The 25,182-nt window shown below is 44.4% G+C and overlaps 1 long non-coding RNA gene across 1 annotated transcript in view; it reads right to left on the reverse strand.

Moving 5' to 3' along the window:
• LOC309347972 overlaps window positions 1-17,117 on the reverse strand; it is a 151,861-nt gene extending 134,744 nt beyond the window's left edge. The window contains exon 1 of the long non-coding RNA XR_014159094.1: window positions 16,939-17,117. This is a non-coding gene — a long non-coding RNA (uncharacterized lncRNA). The remainder of the gene's footprint in view (window positions 1-16,938) is intronic.
• Between the last annotated feature and the right edge of the window lie 8,065 nt (window positions 17,118-25,182).

Raw genomic sequence — 25,182 nt, forward strand, 5'->3', positions numbered from 1 at the left:
TGAACAAAAGGTGATCTGCCTCTGGTACCAAGCAACCGCGGGACTGTGCCTGTCCAGCCAACTCATGCCCAACACGATGGGCGTGTCCGATAAGTGGGTGACATTGAAACTAATAAGCTCTCGATGGTCTCCAATTTGCATCATCATGGGAGGGGTTTGCTGCACCACTTGCCCCCCCAGCAACTTCCTGCCGTCTACCGTGACCACGTTCAGAGGCGTCGTTGCAGGCAGGAGCGCTATGTTATGCTGCTTGACGAACTGTAATCCCACGAAATCGGCGTTGCTTCCCGAATCGATGGTTGTTGGAACCTCGAGAAGTCGCCCATCAGGCAGCTGGAGTGTTGCTGTGATTAAAACTGCTGGTTTGGGAGGTAAAGGGTCCATGCGCTGCAAGGATGCTGGGGACTTCTCTACAGATCCGCCTGGCTGAGCCCCAGTAGCTCTGCTTCCAGCCAGGCACTGCAGTTTCCCTGAAGCTGCTCCTCTGATTGCACCTCTGCTGTCACAGTTGCTAGTGCTGCAGTGTGCTTCTGGAGCCTCTGGGGGCACTCTTTCGCCATATGGTGTGCACTGTCGCAGATGTAACACTTCCTGGTCCCTCTAGGAGGCTTCGCTTTGGCTGCAGCAGGGATGGGGCTCTGGGATGGCTTTTGAGCCCTAGCACCACCAATCTCCATTGGCTCTTCGCCTTCCTTCCCCATTGGTGAGGGGTGCGCACGGCTGAAATCCCTGTGCACAAAAGGGAGAGCTTTTGCTTGCGCGCGCGCTTGGGGCCCCCCCTCCTCGTGCCACGGACGTCCCTCATGTCGAATTCCTATAGCCAAAGCCCGTTGCACCACGTCTTCCAGGGTCTGGGGTCTGTCCCCCCTTGCGATCTCATCCTTGACGGAGGGGCTCAATCCCTCCCAAAAAAGATCCCTGACCGGTAGACTGTCCTTCGGCCAATCTAAGGCGGTGAGCAATGCAAAAAATTTAGAATGATATTGGCGTACAGTGGCTCTCCCCTGCCTCAGCCCGTGCATCTGCCGGCGCGCAATGTCCTTATCCACAGAGGATTGAAAACAAGCATCCATTGCCTTGATAAACGCATCTGCATTGCGACGGGCTGGTCCATCTTCGCGCCACAGATTGCGTAGCCAAGCCCTGGCCTCCCCATGCAGGTGCGAAACAATAAATCCCACTCTCTCCTCCTCATCTCTAAAATCATGACGGAGTAAATGCAGTGCATACACGACATCTGCCCTGAAGTTGGGATAGTCTTGCAAGTTGCCATTAAAATGCGAAACTAGGGCACCCCCCCTCCTTCCAAGCGCAATGCCCTCCGCTCTGGAGCCCGGGGTCCCCGCCTTGTCCGCATTTTCCCACCTTGCTTGCAAATCCTGGCACGCTTTCTCCAAGTCAGCATTCTTCTTCTGCGAAGCAATGACTGCCGTTGTGAGAGTGGTAATCTGATCCCGGAGTGCAGCCAGCTGTTCCTCAGCACTCATGGCTGCCCCGTTCGTGAGCTTCGCAAAAAAAAATTTTTGCTTTCAGAGGGAGGGGGACTTTCTGTCACAGCCACCCAGGTGGGTCCCAGCTCACGAGAGACCTTACTCCGTTGTAGTTTACTTACAGGAAAAGTTTATTGAAGATAATTGCTTCTTTCACAGTTCAGCATTGTGGCTGTACGTCTGTCACGTTAGACCGCCGAAGTCCCCCTCTGACTCCTCCCCTCCTCCACACCAACTTAATAGCCTGGCTCTAGACCACCTCTTCCTCTCCTTTCTTTTCCGCAGGGTCTTTCTGCCCCCCTGGGTTCTCTCTTTCCGGGATTCGCCTGAGGCTGAATCCTCTGCCGCCTCCTGCCCCCTCCTTCTGGCTTTGGGGCCGGGCTCCTCCTCTGAGCTTTCCCCACTTCCGCGCGCCTCTATGTTTGAACTTGGCGCGCGTACGTTGCTTTTGACCTTTCCTTCGTCCTCTATACTGCCCCCTGTTCCACTCTCTACCCTTTCCGGCTGAACACTTTGCTCCAACCCCCTCTCTCTGTTTTCTCCTGTTCCTCCTCCCTCCGAGAGGCTGACAACTCCACCCCCTTTACTCCGTTCCGGCTGAGACCCCTCTGACAGCGTCTGTGCTTCACTGGGCTTTCTCCCCTCCTTCCCTGACTTTTCACAGCTTCTCTCTTCTCCTGCTTTTCGCCTGATCATGCTAGCTCCCTTTTGGGAATCCTCTGACTCACTGCTTAGGCTCATAGATTCCCTTCGAATTCCGTCATCTTCTTCCTCGTCTCTCTCTCCCTCCTCCCACTCGCTTTCCGTCTCCTCTGCCATCTCCTCACTTCCCCCAGAAACCCTGACATTATGTCAGTGCATCTATGCAGCCTTGACCTCACTGCTGGCCTTCCCTGTCTGGTACCATGCAGGTAAGCTGCAGGAACACAAGTTTCAAGAGAGAAGCTCCATCCCACCTCACAGGCCAGCATTGCTGTTTCTCTGTTTCTCACAACATCTGTTTCTCTGAGGTGTGTGTGGGTGTTTCTGTTATAACTTATCTCTCACTCTTTTGTACTTTGCTTTGTAACAGCTCTGAAGAACAGCAACCAATGGAGTTTTTCCTCCACTAGTGCTTTGAAAAGATTAAGAAAATGATTATATTATTACTAAAAAAAAAAAAAAAGGTAAAAGGTAAAGGACCCCTGGACAGTTAAGTCCAGTCAAAGGTGACTATGGGGTTGCGACACTCATCTCACTTTCAAGCCAAGGGAGCTGGCATTTGTCCTCAGACAGCTTTCCGGGTCATGTGGCCAGCATGACTAAACCACTTCTGGTGCAACGGAACACCTTGATGGAAACTAGAGCGCACGAAAACACCGTTGACCTTCCCACTGGAGCTGTACCTATTTATCTACTTGCACTGGTGTGCTTTTGAACTGCTAGGTTGGCAGGAGCAGGGACAGAGCAATGAGAGCTCACTCCGTCGTAGGGATTCGAACTGCCAACCTTCTGATCGACAAGCCCAAGAGGCTCAGTGGTTTAGACCACAGCACCACCCACGTCCCTATATTATTACTACTCCTATTACTTCATACTACAGTGATGATGACAACTTTGCATTGTGCCCCATAAAGCTTACAATCTCAGTTTTGACTGTGAGAAGACTATAGGAAAAGGGGAGAATAGCAAAACCTGTTTGCAATCCGCAAAAATGCATAAATTATAGTGGCCAATTAAATCTCTTTGCTGCTCTTTTCAGTTGTCTTTCGGCTGAATACAAGATTCGTCTGTGTGTGTTCCACATGCTTGTATTATTGTTTGAAACAGAATGAGGAAGATAAAAATGAAAAGATAAATGAACACGTGTGTCAGGGGTTCAGGAGCAGAGACACAGGAGAAGGAGCAAATGGAGAGTGAGGAGGAGGAATACGAGGGGGGTGTAGGCAGTGACAGTGGTCAGAGAGATTCCACGAGTCTCTCCAGCGAATCGGAAGATTCACAGAGAGGAGCGCCGATGGCCAGGGCAAGGGGGGTGCCAAGGGGGAAACCCCAGAAGGAAGGGGCCAGCGGGGACTCCCTGAGCAGCAGTTGGAAATCAGGACCAGCGTCCCCACCATAGCGTAGTGGGGGGGAGGAGTCCCAGGCATCGGGACCAGTCTTCCCACAACCAGAGGGAGGAGATGAGTCAGGATTGGCCACGCCTCCATCGGAGAGCGGGGAAACGGTCAAGAGGAAAGTCACCGGCTGGGCGCGCGCACCAAGTTCAAATGTACAGGCGAGCGGCACAGCAGGTAGCCCGGATAGGGAGCCAGGTCCTAAAGCCCGCCGGAAGGAAGGGCAAGACTCAGGGGGGTCAGCGTCAGAAGAGTCCAGGAGGGAGGAAACCCCAGGGGGCAGAAGGACCCAGAGGAGGAAGGAACAGCGCAGGAGGTGGAGCCGGGCTAGGATCTTAAACTGGTGCGGAAGGGGCAGTGACTCAGAGGGGACTTCGCCTATCTAGAGTCTAGACGTAGGGTTGCACGCTCTGGCTTTAAAATGGAAATTATACTTCAGTAAAGACTTTTGTACATAATATCAGCCTGGTGTTGGTCCTCTGTGAGCTGGGACCTAGAGGCAGCCCTGACAACGTGGGTTCAGGTGTCTGGACTTTTTTTAAAATGAGCACCTGCCAGTAACATTCAGTGTAGTTTATTATCAAACAAGAATGTCAGCGGGATATAGAAGAGCTGTTTCCGTCACACACCTGGTTTCTCCCCAGATGTAACGAAATAAATACTGCCTACTCCATTCAATTGCAAGACAACATTTGAGGCACTGCACAGTGCAAAGACCCAGACAGATACACGACTGGCTTCTCACTCATATAAGTATCCAGAACAACCAATTTCTTGACACTGTGTGTTGAGAAATCGATTGGCTGAGGCAGTTACAAGGTTAGATGGGGTGATGAGCTTCTACCTAAGTTTTCAACACACTTAAAAATTAAGGACCATAAAGGAGGAGAGAGAGAAATGATTGTTTGTTGTTTGTTTGCTACATAAAGTTTCTTTCCCAAGGCTATTTAATCACATGAAAATAGAGGGGAGACGTCACCCTGGGGAAGGTTGTGTAAAGGTAAAAGGTAAGGTAAAGGGACCCATGACCGTTAAGTCCAGTCGCGAATGACTCTGGGGTTGCACGCTCATCTCGCTCTATAGGCCGAGGGAGCCGGCGTTTGTCTACAGACAGTTTTTAGGTCATGTGGCCCGCATGACTAAGCCGCTTCTGGCGAAACCAGAGCAATGCACGGAAACGCCATTTACCTTCCCGCCAGAGTGGTATCTATTTATCTACTTGCACTTTGACATGCTTTTTAGGTGGGCAGGAGCAGGGACCGAACAACAGGAGCTCACCCCGTTGCAGGGATTTGAACCGCCGACCTTCTGATTGGCAAGCCCTAGGCTCTGTGGTTTAGACCACAGTGCCACCCACGTCCCTTAAGGTTGTGAAAGTGGCGAACCAATATCTCAGCGCCACAAACCCTGGATCCCAACACAGCCAAGGTGTTTCCTGAATCCCCAAAGCCTGGTTTCCCAGCATCTGTAGCGAATATCTTAAATTGTGCACTCAAACCAGGTCTGGCCCACAGCACTATCCATTTTGCCTCTCACAGGAAAACAAGATGTGCCGCTCCTAACTCTACCAAATGTTCCTGTCGCTTCATTTCAACAGTTTCAATGTGTAGCAAGAGCCCCTTGTTCTGACTAGTTAAATTTTTCATTCACTCACTGATGAAGTTCTCAGACCCTAACCATTCCTAAAAAAAATAAAAATCTGCTCTGTTATGTACTGAAGTTCTCACCCTGGGCCAGCAGGGGGATACTGTAGATAGTTATGCAAATGGAGGATCGAAAGTGACGTTCAGTGATTGGATAGTTTGTATGCAAATGGAGGATCGAAAGTGACGTTCAGTGATTGGATAGTTTTAGAAAGTTGCTACAGTTACGTTGTTCTGGAGCTCTATATAAGCAGGCTGACTGAGCTCTTCAGTTCAGTTCAGTTCTGGCCTCGGAGTAAACAAGAGCTGTTTGAAGAATCGCTGTGTCGTCTGATATGTTCGCCCACAACTTAACATGCTCCTTGAAACTCAGGACAGGAAGCCCACCCACATCAACGCCCTTTGCTTTGGCACACAGCAAGGTCATTCATTGACAGGAGATGGAGTGGGCTGTGGGAGCAGCTCAGAACATTCTCTCCTGTCTGGAAATTCTCAGCTCGGCGCCCCAAAACAATTTTATTAATAAAACAGCTGCAATGCTGATATTCAACATATACAACCGCCCAGACATCTCCTTGGGGTTTATTATTTAACATGGAGTAGTCTTAAATAATGTCCGTTAGCTGACACCTTAGCAAACTGGATCTCATCAGCGTTTCAGGCACCCTTGCAAGTCATATAGCAATGTTTGCATTTTGTCAAGTAAGGCAACCCCCCCCCCTCTTTTTATGAGAGAAGAAGAAAGCAGAAGTTATCATTGTAATATCAAGGAAGGACATTATCTCTGCTTTAAGAAATGAATAAGCCTTATGACACCATCTCCAGCAGCCTCTGAATAGTGCTTTTAATATTATGTCCCTGAATGACTAAATGGGGTTGTTTTTTTTTTTTTTAAAAAAAGATTTCACTTTCTTCTTTTTTAATAAGAATCTGCTCTAATGAAACACAGGGACGCAAGGGTAGGCATATTCCCTGACCTGCTTTCAAAATGATGCACGGCTTTGTGAGCTAAGGAGTTTCTCCTCTCAGCTCCACCCCAACCCTTCGCCTTCTAGTATGCAGATGTTGTCAGCTGCTGCAAATCATAACTCAGATCAACTGCTAGGAGAATTGACTTGCAGAGCAATCCATAATGGATGCATTAAAAGCTATTTGTGGAATATGGACTTGAGTGGTCCTTTACAAGGCATGCCAGTTATGTCCAATAAAGGGTTTGGTCCTACCAGGATCGTAACAATATATAGTAAATCAGACACGGACACTATATTCACTAATGAAATCTGCAGATATCTCGGGTGAACAATAAAATGTAGTACTTGAATTTCTTGTGGTTCCATAAGTCAGGGGTCATTTTATCCTCTACATCAGTGGTGTTCAAATTGTGTCATGGGGCGGGGGGGAGAGAGAACCCTGAAGATGCCGGGAAGCTTATTGTTACTGAGAAGTTTGGTAATGGCAGCCTGCTTCCTTGAAAGGCAACGTTCTTCCCCACCATCTGTCTTCTCTTGCAGTACTCAGCTGACCAACACCCAGTGGTCTCATCCACTATCTAGCATGAACTGAGTGCGTACACTACCGTATTTTTCACTCTATAGGACACACTTTTTCCCCTCCAAAAATTAAGCGGAAATGTGTTTGCATCCTATGGAGCAAATGCAGGCTCCTTGGCTTCAGTGATAGCAATGTGAAACCTCCAAAGCGCAAAGGAAGCATTCCCTCCGCACTCCGGAGGCTTTGCGTTGCTTTTGCTGAAGCCGGGAGAGCAAGACTCTCCCGGCTTCAGCAGAGAGGGAGGGCTGCGCAGCGCCCCTTCAGCGAAGCAGGATTAGAAATGAAAGGGGCTCTGTTTCTCCTGCCGCTTCGCTGAAGGGGTGCTGAACAGAGAAGGGGAGAATTATTTTTTTCTTGTTCTCCCCCTCTAAAACAAGGTGCGTCCTATGGTCGGGTGCGTCCTATAGAGCGCAAAATATGGTACTTCATGCAAGACTACTACTAAAAATACCTGACAGGCACTATTGCCATTGTCTTTCTGGCACCCGTTGAAGACATTTTGTCTTCCAACAAGCGTTTTAAGTTGAAACCTTTCCCAGTCTGCATCAATAATGGAATTGTTTTTATTGCCTTATCCTTTGTTGTTTGCCACCCTGGATTCCTCTGGGAGGAAGGGTGGGATATAAATTTAATAAATGGTAATAAATAATGTCTCACAATTGTCTGTAGTGCTTGGGGATTTCTTGGTAGTTCTTAAGCATTTTACAACAACCAAGTCAACGGGGAAAGTGTTCCTGAAGGGAGAAAGTTTGGGAAACGACAGTGACTTTGAGAAATACAAAATTTGCTTTCATATGGAGGAAATGGTAGGTATGCCGTTTTGCATCTTTGTTGTGGATATTTTGCTGTACTTCTTTAAACAGATTTGCTAGCTCAGCCAGGCTGCTACCATCACTTCCAGTCAAAGAGCCTAAAGGTCATTAACTTCTGAAAGAATCCATTTCCAATGAGCTGTGGATCAAGATTCTTTGGCAACCACATAAAGGCCTGTCAAAAATCAGATTATCACATTGGTCTTCTAAGACTCATGGGATTTGAAGATCTTTCACTATAGCCATCCAGTGTTAAGAATGTTGGTTTTTGCAGGCCATCAGGAAACGTGACTTAGGAAGGTCTGCAAACCCTCCCACTTTTCTCCGATGAAAATAGGGATATCCCATTCCATAATGATAATTTTGCTATTTATACCCCAAACTCCAGCACTCTGGGCAGCTTCCAACATATATAAAAACGTAATAAAACTTAAAATATTAAAAAAAACCGTCCCTATACAGGATTGCCTTCAGCTGGCTCAAGGGTCAGATAACTTCATAACCTCCAACATTTCTCCAATGACAATAGGGACATCCTAAGGAAAAGCGAGACATTCCGGTGTCAAACCAGAAACCGGGATGGCTTCTCTATATCAGGGACTGTCCCTGGAAAACAGGGAGACTTGGAGGGTCTGTTCGTTTTTGTACTGCAAACTTTGTAAACCGCTTTGAGGCCATTGTGATTAAGTGGCCTATAAAGTGCTTTGGAAAAATAAACAATCACATATTGTGCTTTTGTGTTCCTGTTTCTGTGTTTCATTCCAGTGGGGTGGGATTCTGGCTACGATTTGCTGTTGGCTAGGAACACAAAAAAAGAGTTGGGAGGAAGGTGCAAATTCTACTTTCCGTAACTGAAAGGAGGAGGATTTAAGGAATGTGGACGGACACAGAAATTTTTCAGGCTGATGGCCTGGTCACCCTTATTGTAATGTAGCTTCTACTGGGCTCTTGGCCTGCAAGTCCAGCTGAATACACACAATGGGATCTGTAACAATTCTTCTGGCCAAATCAGAAACCGGGATGGCTTCTCTAAATCAGGGACGTCCCTGGAAAATAGGGATACTTAGAGAGTCTGGGTCCCTTTGCTGTGCAAGAGGAAGACAAGGCATGGCTAAAAGGAGAGGAAATGGAGCAGGTGAACAAAGAGAAGGAATGTGCAGAATCATTTGCGAAGTTTGGAGAACACCCTTCCTGGACAGACAAAACCCACCAAGGTGAAAGACCTCCACCTGCCTCTTTATGGGACAGGGCACCAAAGAATGCCCAGTGCCACCAACCTCTGGTGCCAGCCTCTGTAAAAAAAATGTGGTATATATCTCTTCTACAATCTGCATGTTGTTGTTGTTTGAATTTTACAAATTCAGGATAGACATTTCAGAAGAAAAGACATATATAAATTCCTACTTACCCTTTTAAAAATCTGATTCTGAACTACATCCCCTCCGCAAAAAACAACAACAAAGGTTTTGTTAGGAACTTCCTGCTGAAAATATCTAGTCATGTGAGTTTCTCGGTAAGGTAATCGAACATTTATTAACGCCAAATGGTTCCAGATAGCCCCTACCTACTTCACAGGGCACTCGGACACCAAGAAAATGGAAATATTGAAGTTCCATGGACGTTTTTGCTGTTCGACGTGTCAGCTCTGTTCTGGAGACTGTTGTTATAGATCTTGACAGCTGCAAATGGACAGCTCTCTTTCTGAGAAAGGAAATGTTCTTGTCTGTCACTTTTGTCGGTTTAAAATAACTTTTTAACCTGAGAAGCTCACTTTCTGATGGATGTGGCATGTTTAGGACTGACAGGGTGAGTAAAAATATATTGCTTTAAACAATCGCAAAATGAATTAATACCATTGTAGCAAGAACTGAAAACACGTCCCATTTAAATCAAAGAACAAAACCCTTTTTATAGGGCTCCAGGGATGTCGCCAAAATAATTCAACATATTACTTTTTTATTAGTAGTAGTAGCTAGCTAGTGTGCAAAACATGAAGCTCAAACACACAGAGAGATTTACAAAAGCAAACCAAAAACCAAGTGCACAGGTGACCAAAGTCAAAAAGTCAGAGGTTTTCTGTTATTCATCAGGATACCCATCTAGGCATGGAGACTTCCATGTCTTTATCGATTATATCACTTCTCATATTCTCATAAAGACTGGGTAAGAGCTGAAGAGATAGTTTTTGCTGGTTAAATGACCTCAGGAGTTGGATAACATTCAAGAAGGAACCTCCTTTTTTACATTGCTTCCTTAAAATAAAATTCATTTTTTAAAAAAACACTCATTGATCTGGTTTGTATTCTTTTGCACTGAATGTGCACTATCTCAGATTCCTAAGGTCGTACATCGATATATGACTTGGTGTAACCCGAAAACAAGTAATTTTCCTGCCTTTCCCCCTAACTCTCAAAAAAGATTGCTTAACACAGCTTTTTAATGCAACCTGTTTAATGCAGAGTGAAATTCTTGCTGAGCTGAATTGTAATTATTTACCTCACACTTTTCAGTGATAATTTCCAGGATTTGTGATTTGGCTTAAGATACCAATAATTTAATTTTCCAATTTGGTTAGCGTCTCCCTACGAGCTTTCTTTTTATACGTTGCACATACAATGGCAATCCCTCTCTTAAATTTGCTCTTGTGGTGTTCCAGACCGCAGAAAATTTTACATGTGAAATATCATTATCCATCATGAATTGTGCAAAGCTGGAACATGTGCAGAGGAGGGCGACCAAGATGTTCAAGGGTCTGGAAACCAAGCCTCGTGAGGAACAGTTGAGGGAGTTGGACATGTTTAGCCTGGGAAAGAGGAGACTGAGAGGAGATATGATTGTTGTTGTTTAGTCGTTTAGTCGTGTCCGACTCTTTGTGACCCCATGGACCAGAGCACGCCAGGCACTCCTGTCTTCCACTGCCTCCTGCAGTTTGGTCAAGCTCATGCTGGTAGCTTCGAGAACACTGTCCAACTATCTCATCCTCTGTCGTCCCCTTCTCCTTGTGCCCTCCATCTTTCCCAACATCAGGGTCTTTTCCAGGGAGTCTTCTCTTCTCATGAGGTGGCCAAAGTATTGGAGCCTCAGCTTCAGGATCTGTCCTTCCAGTGAGCACTCAGGGCTGATTTCCTTAAGAATGGAGAGGTTTGATCTTCTTGCAGTCCATGGGACTCTCAAGAGTCTCCTCCAGTACCATAATTCCATCTTCAAATATCTCAAGGGCTGTTGCATGGACAATTGAGCAAGCTTGTTTTCTCCATCTGCAGAGGGTAGGATTCAAACAAGTGGCTTCAAGTTACAAGAAAGGAGATTCCTACTAAGCATCAGGGATAACTTTCTGACAGTAAGAGCTGTTCGACAGTGGAAGAGACTCCCTAGGGAGGTTGTGGACTCTCCTTCCTTGGAGGTTTTTAAGCAGAGGTTGGGTGACCATCTGTCAGGGATGCTTTACTAGAGATTCCTGCATTGCGGCATGCATATCTGTGGTATGACAAGGTCAAAGCTCACAAAGCGTTCAAAAACCATATTGTCAGGAAAGCACTGTTTAATGTTTGGATAAGATATAAGGACTTGCTTGAAAGTAAAACTCCAAGGTGGTTGTCACCAATGGAAGCTAAGGCTCTGAAAAAACTCAATACGGAGGCAAATTTGCTGAAATATTGGGAAATTTTGGAACAAGAAGGAGATAGATTAAAGTTTTGACAAACTAAAAAATAAAGTACGAGACTGGCTTCATTATTATCAAATAATGGAGGCTTATAATTTGGATAAGAAAATTGGCTTTCAGGTGGAAAAATCAAAATTGGAAACAGAATTGTTAGATCCTAAAACTAAGAATTTGTCAAGAATGTATAACTTGCTGTTGAAATGGAATACACAGGATGAAATGGTTAAATCGGTTATGATCAAATGGGCACAAGATGTTGGACATAATATTATGATGGCTGACTGGGAAAAGTTATGGACCACAGGTATGAAGTTTACGGCATGTAATGCCTTAAGAGAGAATATAATGAAAATGATTTACAGGTGGTACTTGACACCAGTCAAGCTTGCAAAAAATTATCATTCACGCGATAATAAATGTTGGAAATGTAAAGAGATTGAAGGTACATTCTTTCACCTTTGGTGGACCTGCCCAAAGATTAAGACCTTCTGGGAGATGATCTATAACGAAATGAAAAAGGTATTTAAATATACCTTCCAGAAGAAACCAGAGGCCTTTCTCTTGGGCATGGTCGGCCAATTGGTGCAAAAGGAAGATAGAACTTTTTTTATGTACGCCACAACAGCAGCAAGAATACTCATCGCAAAGTATTGGAAAACACAAGATCTACCCACCCGGGAAGAATGGCAGCTGAAGGTGATGGAGTACATGGAACTGGCTGAGATGACTGGCAGAATCCGGGACCAAGGAGAAGAGTTGGTGGAAGAAGATTGGAAAAAAAATAAAGTTTATCTTCAAAAATATTGCAAAATTAAGGATTGTTAGAAAGATGTTGGGAAAAGAAAATTATGTGGTTTTAGTAGAAATGACATAAAGGATTAAGTAAAAATGAATTGGTGTAAGAGAGAATGTAAAATTATAGTATATTAAGACAAATTATTATGATAAAAATAAGGTTGGAAGGATTTGCTGAAATAACAAATGGAATTAGAATACAAAAATGGGAGGTGTGAGGAGGTCAAGGAAATAAGTGAATGTAAGTAAGTGATGTATAGGTTTGACTTGTTCTTTATCCTTTTTTCTGTTTTCTGTTTTTTGATGGTGTATTTTTTCCCCCTCTCTTTATTTTGATTGTTATTTAATCTTTAAAACTTTAATAAAAAATTATTTTTTAAAAAAGAAATTCCTGCATTGCAGGGGGTTGGACTAGATGACCCTCGGGGTCCCTCCCAACTCTACAATTCTATGAATTTCTTCTCTCAGATTTGGCATGAAGCCTCTGTCTGTTAACAATGCCAGATTTGAGCACCATTGCGAGTGTTTCATTGGGGAGGAGACTGGAGACAAAATTAGTTTTACTTGGGCATCGGCTGAAATAGCGCAAGGGTCTGTTCTGCACTGGCTGACTTGACGAATGCACAACTGGCCAAGAAATAGGGCAAAAGCTCTTCTGGTGCACCAAGCTTAAGAAAATATCATCACTGAAATCCACTGTTTTGTTGAGAATTTCAGTGCTTTGTTTCACACTTTTGTAAGCTGCTTAGAGTTCTCTCTATTTTACAATCAAGTGCTGTAGACATTTTGTTAACTAAAAATCATCTGTGGGATAATCAGACACCAAGTATCTCTCAGCAAGATCCTAGGTCTTGCTGGAAGGTTTGAAACATGGTCCAACACTCAGCATCGCAAACCATGAGTTCTAGGATTCCAAGCTACATAAGCACACGTTATTGAACGTAGGCTGTAACCATACTCCCTTGCCTTAGAGCAAGTCCTGTTGAATTCAATTGAACTTACTTCTGAGTACCTACAGTCTGACTCAGTAGGAAGTATAAACAACAGGGGATGTTATTGCCTCTGTGTCCTGCTTGCAAGCTGCTTGCTGCTAAACCCGATGGGCCCTTGGTCTGATCCAATGCGTGGCTCTCATCATAACAAAATGGTCCTCATGCCGATTTGAGTTATGCAGAACCAGAAACGTCCCTTCAAAGAGACTCCATAGCCTTTCGCATACTGTAGATAGTTTTCACTCAGGTCCACATATGCAAATAGGGGGTTGAAAGTGACGTTCAGTGATTGGATAGTGATTGGGAGAGGAGGAGAAGGGAGTGGCAGCTGACTGGCACAGCGTCACTAGAAAGCCTTCCAGACCCTCCATCTCTCAGAACCTGGCAAGCCCTAAAAGTAGGATAGCAAAGAGCTCAAAGGCAGAGGGCATGTTGCAGCACCCATAGAGGAGATGATGAAAATGAAGAATGCGGAAGTGGGAGAGACAGGTGGGTGATGATTCACTCTGGACAATGCCATTATTCCAGAAGTTAGGTTCTATAGTCTCTCTGTGTAAATATTGAAATAAAAAAGGACAGTAACAAACTTTTCCTTGTCTTTATACTTTCCTGGGCAACCAGCTGGGAGCTGCTGACAGCATCCTGACACCGCGGCAGCCCCACTGACCTGCTGTCTATATATATAAAACCCACAATATTATTTAGGCAAGTTTGCCTCTGTCATTGCTTTACCGCTGCAAGCACCAGTTGATGAGATGGTGTGGGAACAGGCACAATGTGGTGGTGTCGTGCGACACATGCAAGTCTGCAAAAGTGTCATGCGAAACAGATGGAGAATTCAACGTGGGGCTGCTGTTTTCAGTGCTGGCCCTCGATCAAGTGTTATGTCTAGTTCTGGCCTGATGTATGATCAATCGGAAGTTGTACCCATCCTGGCTCCCTGACAAAGGGGCTTGTGACAGTAGCACTAAAAGCCTTAGGCTGAATAAAATTGTAAAAAGCCTCCAGGTAACTGATTAGTATTGCACATATTACTTAGGGCATAGATGCATTACGTATAAACATGCCCAGCCATTCTTTATAGGAATTAGGAAGCGCATTCTGCCTCCCATTAATCATGTAACTCTTTTTCACTTTTCTATTTCCCAGTAGGTAGTAGCGAGATATGAATGAGCGAGTTCCTTTAAGCTTCTGCAACTCCCTGAAATAACTACGTAGGTAAGTGCAGTAATAAAATCAATCCAGTAAATGGATTAGTTCTTCCTCCCCCTGCCAACTGCACTAATACCAATAAATAAATTCTTTGACGCTGAACGGAGAGGTGCTCTATGGAACTGAAAGTTCTGTCTTTGCTGAATCTATATTGTTTTCGATAGTTGGGTGGAGGCTGTTTCGCAGGCTGCCAAACAAACTGTATTTCCAGGGACACCCTTTGAGGTGGAGAAAAGTGTTCTCTTCTTTCAGACACACTGCCTTTATCTGTCCCTAATTTACAAACTGTCTGCCCTGGCTCTGACCCTAACAATCCACTGTATAGGGACATGGGTGGCGCTGTGGTCTAAACCACTGAACAGTGGGCTTGCCGATCGGAAGGTCGGCGGTTCGAATCCCTGCAACGGGTTGAGCTCCGGTTGCTCTGTCCCAGCTCCTGCCAAACTAGCAGTTCGAAAGCACACCGGCGCAAGTAGATAAATAGGTACCGCTATGGTGGGAAGGTAAAAGGCATTTCCGTGCACTGTGATTTCCGTCACAGTGTTCCATTGCACAAGAAGCGGTTTAGTCATGCTGGCCACATGACCTGGAAAGCTGTCTGTGGACAAACACTGGCTTCCTCGGCCTGAAAGCAAGATGAGCGCTGCAACCCCATAGTCATCTTTGACTGGACTTAACTGTTCAGGGGTCCTTTACCTTTTTTTATGATCCACTGTATGCTATCTCAACTCCATCCCTCACCTGCCATATTCCTGCAGGCTTCTGATCCACCAATTTCTTCCCAGGAAAAGGTAAGTCTTATTGCAATCCAGATTTGTCCACCCTTGAAATCAAGCCTAGCAGCTGCCAAAGATGAAGACCCTTTCCAGTCCCTGTGAAGTTAATTTGTCATGTTTTGCTTCAAAGGCACACAAACACACCAATATATGGACTGATGCTAGCCTGTCAATATTAGCATGTCACACATGTTTTAGTTTTCTCCAAAACATCCGTGGAGGTTCATCCATTATTCAGTTACAAAGCAAAAATTAGACATATAAAAATACCTTCTTAAAACAATGCTCTAAATGTGCTTTCTATAGTTTCATACAGTACTGTGTTGAAATTCCCCAATTGCTCTATGTTTAGAAAGATCGGATGATGAGAGGCTATTATATCCTCTTCCAGATTTCTGTAACACTTGCCAAAAATCCAGAGTGCTTAATTGCCTTGTACAATTTGCTAATTGACTCCACGGGATTCATTAGGAATGCCTGTCTATATCTTCTTATTTATAATGTTGATGACCTCACTCTTAGCCTTTATTCTCAATCAGAACATGAGATTTGTCATTCTGCATAAGGCCAAGGTACATCTAGTCCAGCATTTCTCCAATGCTGGTACATCTAGTCCAGCATTTCTCCAGATGGATGCCTTAGGAAGGAAGCCCAAGTATATGAGGACAGGATTATATTTCCCCTATAAACCATGTGTACCTGTTTCCCTTCTGCTGCGGTTCAGCTTCCGGCAAAACCTGTGGGTTTTGACTCACGGTCTGGTGTGGCAGAGTTCTACATAATAAATTGTGCACCCAAGGGCTGACCAAAGACCATGTGACAACATTGCACGGTTGAAATTAGGCCACAACTTTACTGGTTACAGATGTAAGGGTTTGGCATAGGCATTGGGTTAACCGATATCAACCAACCCATGTGCTGGATGATTGACCAGTTTTGAGGAGGCCATTTGACATACATCCTCCACAGGATAGCCACCTCAAGGAGTACATGGCCCTAACCCCTGCCTGGCCATTCAGACAGAAGCGCTTCCTCCAGGATCCCTTTAACGGGATACCCCATACCCTTGGAGGGGTAGACAGAGGCTTACAACCTCCATGACTAAGGTTTAACCCAATGCCTTACCTGCCAGAGTTGTGGCGATTGCTATGAGGGAGGCACACAAAAAAACTCATATTGGCCAATAGGAAAAATTTTGCTAAACTGAATTCTGTTCTGGACATGAGATGAATAAGTGAGCAATTCCCGCTCCCTTTTCTGTTGGAATTCTCTGACACCCTTATCGGTGGGCAACAAAAGGGAACAGCCTTAGATATTTGGGAGGAGAGGAGCTTTATGGGAAGGGTGGGGAACATTGCAAAATGTCTCAGTTAATACATGGTTTTCTCATCGCTTCTGGAAAAGCTACATCTCTACACCTCAGGAAATTGACAGAAGTTGCTGTGGGGTTCTTTTGATTTAATCATGCACCCATGTCTTGGAGGGTGTCTAGCTACATTATACTAAATACACTTCTGGTCATCATCCTGCAAAAAGGAAACCATGGGGTAAGTACAGAAAGGGGCAACTGAATTAATGAAAGGGTTGGTACACTCCTCTATGACTAAAGTCTAGAACATCTGGGGGTGGGGGTTAGTTTATAGAAAAAATATCATTAAGGGAGAACATGAAAGAAGCCTGTACAATTATGTATGGTATCAAGAGAATGGCTGGGGGGAGATTATCCTTCTCACAATACAAAACTGAAAGGTAATCAGCTATACCAGGCATGATCGTGATCTACTGGTAGATCACTGGGCATCTGTGGTAGATCACTAGTAGATCACTGGCTCGCCCCAAAGAAGCTCAACAACATGGCCTTCCCCTTCCTCCTCCCTAAAAAAAGTGTTATGTACTGAAGTTCTCACCCTGGGCCAGCAGGGGGATACTGTAGATAGTTCAGGTCCACATATGCAAATAAGGGATTGAAAGTGATGTTCAGTGATTGGATAGTTACAGAAAATGGTTACTGTTGCGTTCTAGTGGAGCGCTATATAAGCAGGCTGGCTGAACCCTTCAGTTCAGTTCTGTTCTGGCCTGTGAATAAACAAGAACTGTTTGAAGAATCTCTGTGTTGTCTGATATGTTCACCCACAACTTAACAAGAAGCTTAACAACTTACCCCCCCAAAGGGGATAGATCACTGCCAGTTTTTAACTCTGAGTAGTCTCTTGGGAGTTGGCCACCCCTGAGCTATGCAGTTACAAATAGAATGGATAATTCTCTGCCAAAAAATGTGGTGATGGGCACTAGCTAGTTTAAAGGAGGACAGATCTATCAACAACAGCTGTTAGATATGGCCATTAAATTAAACTCCCATGTTCAGGGGCAAGATGCCTCTAAAAACCAGAGCTGTTGCCTTCATGTCCTGCTTGTGAACTTCCTCAGGCATTTGGCTGGCCACTGCTGGAACTGATGGAACAATAGCCCAAGCCATCAGAACCTTTTCCTTGCATGTAGTCTGGCTCTCAATGTGCATTTCCACGCCACTTTTTAAAAACCCCTATCATTGTCATGGAAATCTTGGAAGCGTGGCATTATTATATGCCCTGAATAAAAAATATCAGCCTAGAACAACCACAATACATGTTTGTAATGGCCTTAATTGCAACTTTTTGTGAGTGACAATCTGGCATCTCATTCAGACATCGCTTGCTGGCACTGAAGTCAACATAGCTTCACAGAGCGGGAAGTAACCATCCCATTAACCATTCACAACCTCACTTAGGATTTCAAGCTGTCGCCTTCCCTATTAGAAACAAGATAATTTTCAAGTCTGCAGTTAAGAAGGAATTTTGAATTCCAGGTAAAGGGCATACCCATTATCCGAGCCTTATGTAGCTCTCAGGTCCATTAGGCAGAGAGCGGGGGCTTGATTATTCCCATAACAAAAGAAAAAAGGGGGGGAATGAAGATTTATTACTTTTTGAAAAAAATAATTGAAGAGAAAGAGTATAAGCTAAGAACATAGAGCCTCCAACCTACTGAAAAGGATATGGTTTTAGAAACCATTGGGACAAGAGAAAGAAGGATGGGATTGCAACAGCTTTCAAAAATGAACATGGGAAGCATCCTTTGGGAGCTATTACAGTTACATACAGAGGAGCACCCAAAGCTGCCTTATGCTGAGTCCTGGCCATTGGACCATCTGGCCTGGTATTGTCTCTCTGTGACTGGTCTTCAGGCAAGAGACAGTTGTGATTCAAGGACCCACTACCCGCTTGAGGATAAGACACATGGACATGGTATATTAGGTTAATGGGCTAAAAAAGGCCACAACTTTATTGATTACAGCATGTGAGAAGTATTGGCTTAGGCATTGGATAAAACAACAGAGCGTTGTTCTGTTCCTCAGGGAGGGGTGAGTCTATCAAGGGTTAACCACCAGTGGGAGGAGCCTGTTGATGCAAATACAACTGAAAGCTCCCCCTGATTTCACCGGGGGTCGTGCCATGGCCCTAGCCACCAGCAAGGGCGTCGGACAGGATCCACGACCACCGGATTCCTTTACCGGAATAGCCATAAAATGGAGGGGTAGGCGATGGCCACACCTGCCCTCCAACACACAACCATATTCCAATGCCTAACCGCCAATACCCAAAAGTTGTGACAATTTGCTACGAGGTAGGCGAAAAACAAAGTGGCCGGTGCCAATTTGCCAGTTGGATAAAAATTCCTACCAGGCCCCCTTGGCCAACCAAGGTGACCAACCACAGGTCAATAGCAATGTCAAGAACCAAGCAATGAACTCGAGGGAGGGTAGGCGGGTGAAGGCAGCAGCAACAGTGGCTGAGAAACGCTGCCGGGCCATGTTTGAGTGGCTAAACCCCGCCTCCAAGCCTCCAGCCGATTGGCTGGCCACCTGGGGGCGTGGCACGGCAGCCAGAGCAGTTGGGCAGGGGGTGTCACACCCCCTGCCAAAGCAGGAAATGGCTCCTGCTCACAACTCCTCCCCTCCCGGAGGAGGAGAGGCTTTCCAGCCCAACTCAGTGATTGCCAGGGTTTGAATTGGCAATCTTTTGCATGCCTACTGCTAAGTTGCAGCCCTTCTCCAAACAAAATGCTTCATTTAATCAAGCGTAAAATCCATCTGATCCAGAATTTATTTTCTGCTAGTGGAAAGCGAGGTAGATCTAGCATAAGGAGGGTATGGTCATGATCGCTATCCTCTGTCTCCAGCATCTGGTTATCAGAGGAATACAGTACTGTGGCCGCAAAAGTTCAGCTTAGTGAACATCGCTACTAGCTGTCAATAGCTTCTTATTGTCCGTTAACATCGCAAATGTACCTACTAAACTTCCATGCTCATATTTAGTTTAAATTTTAAAAAAGCATGTTTCATCAGCGGGCATAAATGCAGACAGGCCTTGAGTTTCCCTCAGCGGCTCCTGAGGCAAAACAGAAAATATAGCTTCTTGTCTGCCATGCATACAACAGGAATTGACCTAGCAGGAGATCACCTTATCACGCTTCCTTTTCTGTGGGGTCATCATCCAGAGAACCCTAAATATCACTCACTCGGCTTTTCAGACATTTTTTTGTAAGAAAAATAAACAAATAAATACCTCAGATAGAGAAAGGATAGCCTTTGTTTTAACTGAAAGCACAACACTGAATAATTGGCCGTGGTAAATAAATTAATCTGTGAAAAATACATCACCTTGAAATTTAATAATATCCTGGTGAGGATTATTACAGACTGTTGAGGATGAGATCATTGCCTGCTCCCGTAAGCTATATGTTCATAATTGTAAATAAATAGATTACAAAGAGATCATAAGTCTCCATTACTCTTCCATGACAAAGTAACAGACCCTGTAAAATGTTGCCCTCTGAGATTTTATAATTTTTGGATAAGTGCAGAATAGCAAACAAAAAGGCTTAAGGAGAGAAAAGGTATTGATGTTTGGTGTCAAGGCTCTCAACTGTCTATTTTTCTTCGATTGCTCTGATTTAATAATGTTGGGTGTATTTTTTTCCATTGCAAAACATGCTTTTGTCAAAGAAACACATTCTGTAGTGGTTCCTTGACACTCGGTTTTGCTTTGTTTCTGCTTTCATCGTGGAAAGGAGGATTATGCAATCTCTGAACATCCCCCAACATTGACATTCATTACCTCCTTGAATCAAAGCTGGTTTTGGTGCAATATTATACAGAATATGATCAAATAATAGCACAATGGCAAATCTGGAACGAAACAGAACTTGTTTACATATTCCTTGACTAACTTCAGGCCCAATGTGGCAAGCAAGCAACATTACCTCATTATATGATTTCAAAACGCAGTAACAGCATGGCTGGCTGATCTTAATACCTGGCTAAGGCCTTTGACACTGTAATTCACACTGCCCTATGGACTGCCCTTCTGAAAGTTGGCTGCCCAGATAAATCTGTGAACATCATTCAGCTCTTCCATGATAATATGATGGAAACAATCACAGCTCTCAAAGTGAACCATTCACAGTGGGATCAGCCGTTAAACAGGGATGTGTTATCTCCCCAACTCTATTTAGGATCATCGTCATGATCCTATGCATTGTTGAAGGGAAACTCCCCACCGGGGTAGAAATCATATGCTGAACAGATGGAAAGCTCTTTAATCTGAGTAGGCTGAAAGCAAAGAGTAAGGTTACCATAACCTCTGTCATAGAGCTTCAGTATGCTGATGACAACACAGTGTGCATGCACTTAGAGAATGACCGCCAAACCATCCTAAAATATCTTCACAGAAGCTTACGGAAAGCTTGGCCTATCGCTCAATATTCAAAAAAGCAAAGTGCTGCACCAACAAACACACAAAAAACCCTCTGCAGTGCCACAGATCCAACTTAATGGTGTAACATTGGAAAATGTCAACCACTTTTCCTACCTGGGCAGTTTTCCTACAAGGGCCAACATCGATGCCAAAATCCAGCATCTCCTGAGCTCTGTGAGCACAGCTTTCTCTCGATTGAAGCACAGAGTGTTTGAGGACCGGGACATTTACAGGGAAACCAAAATGCTTGTTTACAAAGCCATTGTGCTACCAACTTCACTGTACACTTGTGAAACATGAACCACTTATAAATGCCATTTCCAACTCCTTGAAAGATTCCATCAATGGTGTCTCTGAAAAATTGTACACATCACTTGGGAAGACAGGCGAAATAATGTCAGTGTACTGAAGAAGCAAAGATCACCAGTGTCAAAGCAATGATTCTTCAACATCAGCTTTGTTGGACTGGTCATGTTGTTTGGATGCCTGATTATCGTCTTCCAAAGCAACTACTCTATTCCCAACTTAAGAATGGAAAGCGAAATATAGGTGGACAACACAAGAGGTTTAAAGATGTTCTCAAGGCAAATCTTTAAAAAATGTAGTATAAGAACTGATAACTGGGGGAAACTGCCCTACGAGTGCTCCAACTGGAGAACAACCTTTACCAAAGGTGTCGCGGACTTTGAAGAAGCATGAACTCAGGGCAATAAGGAGAAATGAGCTAAGAGGAAGGCACATTTGGCAAACCCTCACCGTGATCAACTCCCACCCAGAAACCTATGTCCCCACCGTGGAAGAATGTGTGGATCCAGAATTGGCCTCCACAGTCACTTACGGACTCACTGTTAAGACCATTTTCATGGAAGACTATCTTACTCGGATATGAGTGATAGCCAAAGAAGAAGAAAGAAGAAGAATGGGAGGGGATGCACAGTTAATTTTTGAGCACGTTGAAATGTTACAGAATTCAGACGTGCCAGATAGCAGAAATCAGCAAAATCTGAAGAAGATTGAGGGGTCCCAATGTGACAGCCTGTCGACTTGCATGCAGTGTCATGTGACGTCCTGCGGTCGCTCTGCACCTGGCCTTGCATTTGGCCTCAACAATGGAGGGGGGTTCAACCCACTTAAAAACGGAAAAAACATTGAGGTGGCCCAATGTGCCTCAGCTACCAGGAACCGGCACCTAATGCCTCTTGGTTGGAAGAAAGTGTTTCATGGAACACTTGTTGATTTGGGCCCAAAAGGAAGGTTTTGCTCTTGCCATGTCCCCAAACATAGTGGTTCTCTCAACAGAACTGCATGGAAGCCCTACAATAATATGGATGAAATTACAGGCCACAATCAGGAGGCACCACTGGAGTTAGTGTTATACCTGCTGTGTACAGACCTCATATCAGAGAGTGAGAGGTGAACAAGCAAACTAGGACTCAGCTATACGGCTGCAAATAAAACGTTTTAAGTGTAATTTAAGTGCAATCTACAATGTGACACTAGATGGTGATGGTAGGCCTTGTGGAAAATTCAATGTATTTTTAAAAACTTTTCTTTTAAGAAAAGCATTTTCAAAACAGTTTTTATATGTGTGTAGATTCCACCTTTTGTGGTGTCTGTGCTGTCCATGGTCCTGAAAGAATGAAGCTGAAATCAAATAATGAATGTGGTGTTTGAACGGTATCAAGAAGAAATTTCTCTTAAGTATGAAGGCTGAAACAGAGCAGGAATGTGACTATCGTGAACTTTTGATTCGAATGTCCTGATTTACTTGACTTAATAAGGATTTTATACGTGGCTGATATGGAGACCTGCCCAGGCACAACTGTAGAATTCTAGCAAATGGGAGGAAAGGGAAATGTGATAACACAGAGAAGGTCACAAATTATGCAAGTCTGTTGCCTTTTTTAAAGTCCTCATGAAAATCCATCAGCATTTTACTGTGCACTTCTCCAAATATGCATTTTTATGTGATTTTCCCCTAATATATACATTTCTGCAAGCAATTTCCCCATACATATTGCATTTTAATGTTATGTTCAGTATAGGAATTTATACTTACATGCATTTTTTAACACTTTGGTTGGAAAACTGCATCTCAAAATTTGAAGAAGTATGAATTTCAAATAACAGCTTCAACTCTGACAAATATGAAAGATCAAAAAAGAGAAAGGCTTCTTTGTGCTAATGAGGAAATGAGAGTTTGTTCGTCTCAAATTAGACCTAATAGATATGAGATTACCCAGCAAAAGCAGGCTTACACCTCTCATTGAGTTCGTATACATACTTACATATGTAATAGTATCGTTTATCATTACATTTTGAGAATGATTTCTGTTCTTATGTGGCTGCATTGTTTTATATCTTCTGGATGTCCCATGATCATATTGTAAAGTAATTGTGTTCTATGTTATAAATCAAGGCACTGCTAGGGGTTGTTTCTTTGTGTTTGCCAATGTTTTTCTTATCAATAAAAAATTCAGTGTGGCACAATTAATTTTTTTATTCTGAAAGTGTGGCCCAGTGGTCTAAACAGAAAGTACAAAAATGAAAGCAGCGTTGCATGGTGTTATACCACAACTAATTTACGTTGAGGGGGGGAGACTGCGTATGCTGGGAACAAGGACAATGGAATGGGTGGAGTTAAATTGCGGATGTAGGAAACTTTGCAGCTGATAAAGCTGGGTGATCTGAAGATGATCTGGTACACTTCCACTTCAAATCCACTTCAGTGATATGTTGCTGCTTACTTGCATAGAAAGACGGATCAGGACATCTGATTTCCGCAACAAAGGGCGCACAGAACCCTCTTCTGGCCTGCAAATTATCTTCTTACAGCCTCTCCTTAACCATCTTTTCTACTCAGTGGAGCTCCAAAACCAAAACAGTTGCAAGAAAAGCCTGTGGAGAGATCGGCTGCAGGGAGGTTGGCTGTGGGAAAGTGGTAAGATTCAGCACTCCTCCCCCTTTTTGCGGTTAAAACCAGAAACATACATTCGCGTGCACACACACGGTCTCTCTTTATACAGTGGTACCTCAGGTTACATATGCTTCAGGTTACATACGCTTCAGGTTACAGACTCCGCTAACCCAGAAATAGTGCTTCAGGTTAAGAACTTTGCTTCAGGATGAGAACAGAAATCGTGCTCCCGCAGTGCGGCAGCAGCGGGAGGCCCCATTAGCTAAAGTGGTGCTTCGGGTTAAGAACTGTTTCAGGTTAAGAACGGACCTCCAGAACGAATTAGGTTCTTAACACGAGGTACCACTGTATGTGGGACGCAGGTGGCGCTGTGGGTAAAAGCCTCAGTGCCTAGGGCTTGCCGTTCGAAAGGTCGGCGGTTCGAATCCCTGCGGCGGGGTGCGCTCCCGTCGTTCGGTCCCAGCGCCTGCCAACCTAGCAGTTCGAAAGCACCCCCGGGTGCAAGTAGATAAATAGGGACCGCTTACCAGCGGGAAGGTAAACGGCGTTTCCGTGTGCGGCTCTGGCTCGCCAGAGCGGCGATGTCACGCTGGCCACGTGACCCGGAAGTGTCTCCAGACAGCGCTGGCCCCCGGCCTCTTGAGTGAGATGGGCGCACCAACCCCAGAGTCTGGCAAGACTGGCCCGTACGGGCAGGGGTACCTTTACCTTTACCTTTTTACCACTGTATGTGATTGGGGCAGTTCTGTATTTTAAATGCATGGAAATAGCATAATCATATGCAGTTTCGCCCTTGATTATATCAGGGCCTGTGCCCCTTTAAAATCCTGTAAAGTAGAATGCCTAATTCAGTCCTCTTGAGGGGGGGATATAATTGATTGGGAGTGTAGAGGTGAACCTTTCAGCCCCTCTTGGTTCTGGCATTTTCTTTCAATCAAAGCAGAGTCTGACACTTCACACAAATGTCCTTCATGATATGTGATATTACCTTGCTTTGAACTGGAAAAAAAATTCTTTTCCACAAGGAGAGGGCAAAGTATCTGTTTCATGTGGTGAGCAGGTCACTCAATCCTATTAATCTGTTATATATGTAGATCTGGCTCTAACAAAGAGGCATTTAACCATCTTTTGAGGCTCAGCACACTTAAATGATGTGCAAAGCGAGATGTGTTCCTAGCGTAAATCAATACCTTTCCGTCCAAGTCATCAGTGTAGCTGTCCTGATATTTGCTAACAGAGGATGTCACCAGTTTCAGAATGCAGAACCTGAGAGTTAAATCGATTTCTATCTGTATTATGTTACTCCAATATTTGTAAAGCCTCCTTGCCTTTTAAAGCTGACCATGAATAATTAGTCCCGCTGACAGCACAGTATTTAACATCACAGACTCTTCATCATGAATATTTATTGTCTAAGTCTATCTGCTCCCACTCCTTCT

Source organism: Podarcis erhardii, assembly GCF_964252035.2.
Source record: "Podarcis erhardii genome assembly, chromosome: 8".
NCBI lineage: Eukaryota > Metazoa > Chordata > Lepidosauria > Squamata > Lacertidae > Podarcis > Podarcis erhardii.